The sequence below is a fragment of the Tenebrio molitor genome, unplaced genomic scaffold (genome assembly GCF_963966145.1).
Source record: "Tenebrio molitor unplaced genomic scaffold, icTenMoli1.1 SCAFFOLD_808, whole genome shotgun sequence".
Classification (NCBI taxonomy): domain Eukaryota; kingdom Metazoa; phylum Arthropoda; class Insecta; order Coleoptera; family Tenebrionidae; genus Tenebrio; species Tenebrio molitor.
Genome location: NW_027184238.1, coordinates 1 through 10763, shown reverse-complemented (window position 1 = coordinate 10763; position 10763 = coordinate 1). Strand labels below are relative to the sequence as shown.

General features: G+C 41.0%; 1 non-coding gene across 1 annotated transcript; it reads right to left on the bottom strand.

Moving 5' to 3' along the window:
• Positions 1-1695: 1695 nt before the first annotated feature.
• On the bottom strand, positions 1696-1815 carry LOC138141028 (5S ribosomal RNA). Its single transcript, XR_011162929.1, has one exon. It is a non-coding gene; the product is annotated as a 5S ribosomal RNA (ribosomal RNA).
• Between the last annotated feature and the right edge of the window lie 8948 nt (positions 1816-10763).

Below are 10763 nucleotides of genomic sequence, written 5' to 3'. Positions count from 1 at the left end.
GCATATCTTTTAGATATAGCTGTTCCAAATTCACACAATATAACACAGACATATAATACAAAAATTAATAAATATATTATTATAATTTCAGCAACAGGAATAGTACCGCAATCTCTTTTTAAAAATTTAAAAATTTTGGACTTAGAGAACACATAAAACACAAAAAAGTCAAAATGTGGAGGCGAGACGCCGGTAATTATGTTGATAAGCACTGCACTACTGCCGCCGGGTGGAGGTGGGATACGAAAAGAAGATGCTCTCACTGCTCTCACTCACAATAAGTTCGGAAAAACCGAATTTTATTATCGTATTTAATTGACGTCACAGTTACTTTGGCGAAACAGGAGCTCGCTTTTCGAAGGCATGATGAAAAAGACAGACGAATCAATTTGATATATAAAACCTAACAGGAACGGCTGGTCCATGAGGTCATTTGGGTAATGACCCCCTAAAAAATAAAGGTTTTACCCAACACCAGCCGCGACTGCAATGTACACAAGACTATGACTGCTACATATTATGTTATTTCAACCAAATCAGAAGTACAATAATTTTGAAAAGTAAGTGCAATGTATACTTCTAAATCTATCTAAATTTATTAATATGTAATTTTTTTCAAAACTATCGATCTTTCTTTGAAACATTTTCAATTCACAATTCACTGTTGGAAGCGCTGTACTTTTTAGTATAAATACGTATACGAAAAATTAAAATAATAGTTGAATTAACACATCGTTAAATGTTACGAGGAACATAGTTTTTTGGATTACACAGCAAAATCTTGGAATTTCAGTCCGATATTACTCCATTGAGTCTTTGGACTCACAAATAAATACCTCGAAAAGCCGACAAACATCTGTCTAGAACTTTTCTAGTAACCAGAGGGTATCGTAAACGACCCGTGTTTAGACCTCTTTCGTGAAAGTGACCGACCGCCGGCGCCGCTCGATTTCGTCATAAATCTCAGCCGTACCCCCCACGATAATTGACAAGTCTGTCATACAGCCCTACCATTTAAAACCTTTATTCTCTTCGTTTTAAAAATAGTTTCGCATGGTTTTTCTCTCTTCTCGTTTTACAATGGTCCAGTGACTAATAAATGAGTGTTGTGTTATGAGTTTGTTCGAGCTCAAAAAAACGTGGTTCGAAATTGTTTAACGTTTAACGAATGGTAAGTTATTCTAGTTTTTATGTTGGTCTTAACGTGTTAGGGGCCAAGAATACAACATTGTCTGTCCATTATAACATAGAACTGATATGTTGAATTCAGATCTCTAATTATTTAAAAACCAAAAAAATAAAGCAGCAGTCAAAGTGGCATGTACGCGTAACCTAATATATATTTTTTTTACATTAAAAGATCGCCGTCTTCCTCGTCGCACTTACGACATTTGCATATGTTATCTTTGTTAAACTCACGGAAGGAATATAATGAACCGGTCACCCGTCCAAGTGCTGACCGCTGCCCGCGTGGCTTACCTTCGGTGATCGAACGACAACCTTTACCGTTTGACGAGTTTTTATTCTGCAATTGTTTACAATTAATCGACAAAAAAAATTGTTTTCTTAATTATCTAGTACTTAAAGCTATGAATCTACATTATACGGGTCTGTGCATGTTTCCGAATACCTGCACGAAAAACAAATCGGTTCGGTGGTTGCTATGGATTTCAAAAAAAAACAAAAAGTGTTGGGGGGCAACGGCACGCGGTGTTCCCAAGCGGTCACCCATCCAAGTACTGACCGCGCCCGACGTTGCTTAACTTCGGTGATCGGACGAGAACCGGTGCTTTTCAACGTGGTATGGCCGTTGCCGTGGTGTTTAGGTGTGATCGTTGGTGTAAAATATATTGCTTTTAACATTCCGATGCACGAATATGAACATCAAAACGCGATGCGTTTCGTTTCCGTATGCACTTACCCTCTGACGACCGACGTCGGACCGAACTAACGGGAAATCCCACAACAACCACCACGTCACGCTCTAACGACAAGAGAGACTACTAGACGGACTGGCGATCTCCCGCGTCGCACATTTTTCGACCGCCGGCGGCGGTGGAAAATCCAGAATTTCACCCCACCTACTGCGCTGCTTGCTCCGACGACGACGAGATTCCCACATTTGGATCGACCGAAATATGTAAGTAATATCAGGAAGTTCCGATTTTCGAGAGGAGACCTGTGTTTCTATTTACCTATCTATAATAATTATCGTTATAATCATCATATCATTATTATTATTATTAACATTATTATTTATTACCATTATTATTATTATTATTATTATTTATCGTCCCTCGGATTCGGCGATCTTCGAAAATCCAAGTTGGACCGTTAGACATTCGAACGCGGTGTGCGTGGCTGACGAGTTGTTATTTTTGGCGTTTTTTCTTCGATCTTCACCCCGACTTCGGACGACGCAGGTCGGACACGAAATTACGAAGAGAGAAAGACGGAAGAAAGGAAGAAAACCTGAAGATCCGTCGAAGAAAATATCGGAAAACTCGTAGGTGCGGCATCGGTCGGACGATGAAGACCGTCTCCTTTCGGATGATCCTCTCGACGGACTTTCGGCCGTCCCGAAGGGTCCGGACGGCAACGGGACCCGTCGTCGACTCGTCCCGTTTCAACTTCCGCCGAAAACGATCGACCTGAACGTCGGAGAGGCGGTTCGCGGCATCCTGTTGTCGGAATTGCCTCGGTTCGAACACCAGGTCCTTTCTGTGCTTCGACCGTTTCGGAAGCGTTTGGCGACGCGAAGATGTCGTAAAATCGAGAAGGTGGCGCGGTATTCCGGGAAGAGATGGACCAATATTTCGGCGAACGAAATATGGATTCCCGGAATCGACGCGTCTACCCCGCACCGCCGACGTAAACCGTCGGTCCCGAATCGAAACCGTGACGACCCGGATTTAGGGCTGGTGGTTGGAGGGGCGTGTACCTGATTCGAAACCCACCGACGTTCCGAGACGAACTTCGCTATCTCCAGGGAAACTTCGGAAACCGAGTTCGGCCAGCTTGATCACACGGTGGCGATGGTGATCGAGGAAAGAGGACGATGCCATCACGCGGGCAACGATTCCGAGGCCTGCAATTTCTTCGACGGCGGACGCGGTGCGCGTTCAGTCTTCCGTCCGCAGTGGCGACTATTTTATAAAGACTTAGAAAATTTTTTTGTTCAATTCTCGTTCACGAGGTGCTCGAAGTGTACGTGTGTGAGCAAGTGTTTTTTCAATAATTATTATTAACTTTTAACGTTTTAACGTGAAAGATGGCCGACGTCGAAAATCAAACAGCATCATCGGTCACCACCGGTTCCGCTGCCACCCCTCAATCCCACGCGAAGAAAGAGAAAAAAGCGAAAAATCCCAGGGCGAAACCGTCCCATCCTCCGACATCCGAGATGGTAAACAACGCCATCAAGGGACTCAAGGAACGCGGAGGATCGTCTCTTCAGGCCATCAAGAAGTTCGTCGCCGCAAATTACAAAGTCGACGCCGAAAAGGTCGCCCCTTTCATCAAGAAATATCTGAAAGGCGCCGTGGCGTCGGGATCTCTGGTTCAGACGAAAGGTAAGGGCGCGTCGGGTTCGTTCAAGCTCGCCTCGTCCACCTCCGGTGGTGCCAAAGTCGCCTCCGCCTCCGACAAGAGGAAACCCGCTTCGTCCGCCGCATCCAAGACGAAAAAATCATCCGCCAAACGTACCGCCGTCGCGACGACTTCCGACAAGGCTTCCTCGAAGACAGCCAAAAAACAAGCCTCCCCCAAAGCGAAGAAGACTGCTGCCGAAAAGAAGAGCGCCGTCGCTGCCTCCGCCGCCGCAGCGAAAGCCAAGAAATCGGCCGCCTCCTCGGCAGAAAAGAAAACTAGAGCCGCCCCGAAACCCCGATCGCCTTCCAAAGCGAAGAAATCTAACAAGGCTGGTCCGACTAAAAAACCCAAAGCACCCAAACCCAAGACAGCCAAAGCCATTCCTGTCAAGGTGAAAAAGGCCGCTTCGCCGAAGAGGAAAAAGTGAGAAACGTGGATGGATACTCGACTCATGTTCGTTCGGCTGTGCCTCGTTCCGACGTCATCATCGTACTACCGGCAACGGGGCACGCACAAATGGCCCTTTTCAGGGCCACACGATAATCTACGACGAAAAAAAGAAATAAAACTATCCTTACGGCGAAACCAAATAAAATAGATAGCATCAGCTGGCAGGTAGGTGATGACAGGATGCAATAAAATTTTACGAACGACCGCAACCCAACCCGAATCGAGAGGACCGACCGATTATTGACATTTTTATTTTATTCATTTCCGGTTGAAGGGCGATATATTTTTTTTTTTGCCTGTAAAGTTTGAGGTTCTGAAAAGAACCGATTTTTTTGTTATAAAATTCGTGTTTCGTGTTGTTCTTCCGAAACACGATGTGGAAAAATTTAAGCGCGTTCACCCCGAATACGTCTGGCAAGTTGGATGTCCTTTGGCATGATGGTTACACGTTTGGCGTGGATGGCGCACAAATTCGTGTCCTCGAACAGACCGACCAAGTAAGCTTCGCTCGCTTCCTGGAGGGCCATCACGGCGGAGCTTTGGAAGCGCAAATCGGTTTTGAAATCCTGAGCGATCTCCCTCACCAAACGTTGAAAGGGAAGCTTGCGGATGAGCAACTCGGTACTTTTCTGGTAACGACGGATCTCACGCAGAGCCACGGTACCAGGTCTGTAACGGTGGGGCTTCTTGACGCCGCCAGTGGCGGGAGCGCTTTTCCTGGCCGCTTTGGTAGCCAGTTGTTTCCTGGGGGCTTTTCCTCCGGTGGACTTGCGTGCGGTCTGCTTGGTCCTGGCCATTTCGAATGAAACGAATGAAAAACAAAACTGACAATTATTAAAATCGACTCTGACGATCGTTAGACGTGCACGCGTCGAAAGGTAAACGGGTACTAAAAATTCCGCCATATTAAATTGTACTTTTATACGTGAACAAAGTCAACGGCTGACTTCGTCGATTGGTCGATGGTGAACCGTTGAATCTATATAAGGCTCCGTTAGTTGAAATTTTGCGGTAGTTGACTTCCTAGGGACGAGGTGTGCAGGTATTTTGTGTCAGTTGAAATAATCTGAAAAGATGACCGGTCGCGGTAAAGGAGGCAAAGGATTGGGAAAAGGAGGAGCGAAGCGTCATCGCAAAGTCCTGCGTGACAACATCCAGGGCATCACGAAACCCGCTATCAGAAGATTGGCTCGTCGTGGCGGCGTGAAACGTATTTCCGGTTTGATCTACGAAGAAACTCGCGGAGTCCTGAAAGTGTTCTTGGAAAATGTCATCCGAGATGCCGTCACCTACACGGAACACGCCAAACGTAAAACCGTGACAGCGATGGACGTCGTCTACGCTTTGAAACGTCAAGGACGCACCCTCTACGGTTTCGGAGGTTAATTTCCTGGCGCTCTTCACCGTTCGAGAAAACCAGAATAAAATACGAAATACAAAATCGGTTCTTTTCAGAACCACAAAATAAAAATAAGAGGAAAAAAAAGAAACATGATGTTCTTTCGAGAAACAACGGACAATTATTACTAACTGACTACCTGATAAATGTACCAAGATCGTAAACACCCCTTGCTTTCCTTTTGGCATTGCAGTCGTAAATGATAATAATACAAAAAGAAAAGATGCATCGGTCATTTTACGAAAAAAAAAAGCTATAGTGGCCCTGAGAAGGGCCGATATTTTGAGTTTTCGCCACGGAGATGGATCGATCGTTCGTTTAAGGTTTCTTCTCGGTTTTTTTGGGTAAAAGTACGGCCTGAATGTTGGGTAAGACACCGCCTTGGGCGATCGTAACTCCGGACAGGAGTTTGTTCAATTCCTCGTCGTTTCTGATGGCCAGCTGCAGATGACGCGGTATAATACGTGTCTTCTTGTTGTCACGGGCAGCGTTTCCTGCCAATTCTAGAACTTCGGCGGCTAAGTACTCCATGACGGCGGCCAAATAGACGGGAGCTCCTGCACCGACGCGTTCCGCGTAATTTCCTTTTCTGAGAAGACGATGTATCCTACCCACCGGAAACTGGAGACCGGCACGGCTCGAACGGGATTTCGCTTTTCCCTTCACTTTACCTCCTTTACCGCGACCTGACATTTTAAGTTCGTTCGTTAGACACCACGAGAAGTAATAAAACTGACGGACGGGACTCGTCGATTGTAAAAGCTGGTAGCTGTGCTTCGAATTTATAGCCTCCGTGATAGGAGAATAGGACGTGACGATTGGTGGGAGCCCGTTTTCAGGTGGGGTTCTGGTGAACACACTACCTATCAGAAAGGTGGTGGTGCAAAGTTAACGCACGCACACGAGTCAGAGCAGTTCGCGAGTTTGTTGAATCGAATTGAATTGAAAAATGCCGCCGAAGACAAGTGGTAAGGCAGCCAAGAAGGCCGGGAAAGCTCAGAAGAACATTTCCAAGAGCGACAAAAAAAAGAAGCGCAGGAGGAAGGAGAGCTATGCCATCTACATCTACAAGGTGTTGAAACAAGTCCATCCCGACACCGGTATCTCTAGTAAGGCTATGAGCATAATGAACAGTTTCGTGAACGACATCTTCGAACGTATCGCCGCTGAAGCTTCCCGTCTGGCACACTACAACAAACGTTCGACGATCACCAGCAGAGAAATTCAAACTGCCGTGCGTCTGTTGTTGCCCGGTGAGTTGGCCAAGCACGCCGTCTCCGAAGGTACCAAAGCCGTCACCAAGTACACCAGTTCGAAATAGATGTTTTTCGTTTTCGACACATTTATAAACGGTTCTTTTCAGAACCACAAAAACTCTCGAACAAAAAAGAAAAAGACGTGAAACAGCGATTTTTAATTAACTTTTATTATGTCATTATTATTATTATTAGGTTTCATGCATTATCGGTATTTTGCACCCATGCCTATCCAACTTGTAGTTATGTGGTTATTGTATTCGAAATAATTTAGTTGATTGAGGTTATGTTATGAATAAATTTCTATTTTGCCAGAATACAACTCTTCGGAAGAAGAAATCAAATAAACAATCGTACATCTGCTGAACAACCTAGTTGATGGTTGATGGATTTGCATTACCCAGCATATAGCCTAAATGTTCATCTTTAGTGAAATTAAAATTACTTAGCTTTTTTAAGAAAGAAAAAATTAGAACGAATTCTCATCGAAAAAACCGCGATTCCTACAAATGATACAGATGGTTTTGTAGTCGCGTATGTTATTGAATACAATGAGCCGACATTTTTCCGACTCTTTGTTTCATCGAAAACGTTGTTGACATTAGCAAGGAACGTTAAGGATTCCCTGAAACAGACAATTTCACTGTTTTGGAATAGCAGTATGTGCAAATGAGAGGACAGAAGACTTTGAAAAAAGGAGTGAACAAAACTGTACTTTAGTACAGAATGTTATGTTTATTTTAATTTCAATTGTTCCTGTTTTAATGAGATTTTTTATGTTCCTAAATCATTTTCTATTTTTTTTTTCATTAGAGAAGAGTTATTGTCGAGTTATTATCTCTACCTAGCATAAAAATTAAAATACTTTGCAACATTACGTTATTATACATTGCATATCTGACATAAAATACTTGCAAAAATTACTTAGCTAATTAATATTACGCATGACAACTCACATTATTTACTTTGCAAAACATTATAGAATACATAACAGATAATTGTGACCCTGTGTATTGTTCATTGGAATTAAAATAAAAAAAACGTGATTTCGTCAATCGCCGTTATTTGCGACTTCAGGCAACTGTCGCTAAGAGCTATTTTTGTTTCTCCGTTCAATTTCCCGATAAAATCGTCGACTTAGTTATTAACTAAGTTCTTCAGTTAGGTGGTATCAACAATACCACAATAGCCATGTTGCCGGAGTTTTTTGATAAAAGACTTGCTAGTTGGAATACAGAAAATATTTACCAAACACCTATTCACGATAATAAACCGGGGCACTATTGTGGGTTTTCGGTTGGTTTTATATTATATTAGGTACTCACCCTTCGTAACGTGTCTCCACGAAAAAACGTCACTTTCACACTAACCACCTTTCGTTTTAACTCTCGCGACGATAACTGAAATGTTGACGCGCGCCGGACAGATTCACGGACATACAACCACCCACCCACCCCGCGCCCCGGTTTCCGTCTGGACTGGTTCTGTCGTCCGAGTGAGTGCCAAAAATTAGCGTTCGTCTATTAAATGATTGTCGGATGATGATTATTGACGGACACTTTTATCGCACCCGATCACACTTTAGTTACTACCTACGTTTAGTATCGACGACGCATCGTTTCGATTATTGAAATTCGAATTGAATTTTTTTTTTTTCTAGTTTTCGACGTAGATTCGCGTGACACAAATATTATGAGCCTTTTTGGATCGATTTCGTGTGCATCACGCCATTTCTACGGGCGAACGTGAATGTGTGATGTTGACGTGATGGAAGCAACGTTTAGGCAATCCGCATTACGTATTACTATCAATTATATTTTAAACGAATGAAAACTTCAATTCAGAAGTGTGATAATCCCGATCCATTCAAGTTTTGTTAATTTTAGATTAAAAATGCGTGAGTATTGTACTATTGCTAACGATGCCAAAACATCGCATATTCAATGTAAAAAGAACAAGAGCAACGGGCCATTAAGTTAATTTAAAAATAACTCGTACCGGATAAGTCGAATACGTATCCAGGGAAAATTTATTAATTTTAAAATTGACCGGCGGAAACAGGTTCTCGCCTCCCACCACTTTTGTGTAGCGGCCGCCAAATCAATTTTGTTTTTATATAATTGATTCAAAAAATTGAAATTCACGCATAGTTATCTGTGCCTGAAGTGGGTCATTTTCATTGCATTGTTAGTAAGATCGAAACCATAGAAACCATACAAAACGCATACGACTATTTCTGTTTTTCATTTCACGCACTGTTTTTTATTAGTTACCTAGCAACATGGTCACTGCATTGAAACTTCAGAGTTCCTTCAAAAATTTGAATTTTTAATTTCAATTTTTTGAATCAATGATTTAATATAAAAATAACTATTGTGGAAAACAGCAAAAAATAAAATAATACCACTAATTGGCGGCTGGTCAGGATAGACCTAACGTTCGAAATTTAGAAAAATATTTTTTTTATTTTAATACTGTTACTTTTCTAATGAAGTGCGAAATAAGTTGTGCCCCATAGCTATCTTTTTTATTTTTCACTACGACAATTACAAAGTGTTGATATTCACAACTTTTCGTGAGCACTTCGATAGAAATGAACAAGAACGCAGGAAAATTCCACACCGAATATTAATATTCTGTCTTGGCCCATGTTTACTTTTATCTACCGCAAAACAAAATGTTCGGATTTGTCAGGGGTATTCTGATTTAAAAAAAGAAGAACATTTGACGAATATTTTAAGTCTCAAACGTTTGGAAAATAATGCAACAACAATTCATAGACTACAAAAAAGCCTATGATTCAGTACCACATTCATGGTTAATTAAAATTCTTAAAATTTATAAAATTAATATTAAATTAAATCACCTTCTTTATATGGATGACATAAAACTTAACAATAACTGAAAATCAATCAATATGTCGTGGTCATTACGAAAATTTAGAATATATAACTAAAGAAGGAGAAATCATTAAAAATTTAAATAAAGGAGAATTTTATAAATATTTAGGTATTAATCAATCAAATCAAATTAAATCTATTCTTTTGGTGTTATAAAATGGTCCAAAACTAATTTAAAGAATATAAATATTCAAACTAGAGTTCTCTTTACAAAATTTTGTAAACATCACCCCAAATCTGCTGTTGAAAGATTTAATTTACCACGCGAAAATGGTGGTAGGGGTTTTTCAAATCTAGAAATTCTACAACACAATCAAATTGCTTCACTAAAAAATTATTTTCTCAATAGAGCTCGTGATATGACACTATAGCAAATATAAAACAAAAGTCTTTACATGGGAGATATTTTAAAGAGCTGAGGGTTTTATATTTGCAATACAAGATCTTGCACCGTTTTGGCTCACAGCGAATATAAAAAACGTCATGATATATTCGCAAAAATTATACACATGAATTTAGCAGTTAAATTCAATTTATTAAAGGATACACAACCACATTACATTTATAAACCAGAAAGTTGTTTAGAAAATGACAATTACAAATTATATTTTGATCGCACAGTTTTAACTGACATTCACATTCAGCATAACAGACCAGACATTATTATTTTAAATAAACAACAAAAGCAAGCATATCTTTTAGATATAGCTGTTCCAAATTCACACAATATAACACAGACATATAATACAAAAATTAATAAATATATTATTATAATTTCAGCAACAGGAATAGTACCGCAATCTCTTTTTAAAAATTTAAAAATTTTGGACTTAGAGAACACATAAAACACAAAAAAGTCAAAATGTGGAGGCGAGACGCCGGTAATTATGTTGATAAGCACTGCACTACTGCCGCCGGGTGGAGGTGGGATACGAAAAGAAGATGCTCTCACTGCTCTCACTCACAATAAGTTCGGAAAAACCGAATTTTATTATCGTATTTAATTGACGTCACAGTTACTTTGGCGAAACAGGAGCTCGCTTTTCGAAGGCATGATGAAAAAGACAGACGAATCAATTTGATATATAAAACCTAACAGGAACGGCTGGTCCATGAGGTCATTTGGGTAATGACCCCCTAAAAAATAAAGGTTTTACCCAACACCAG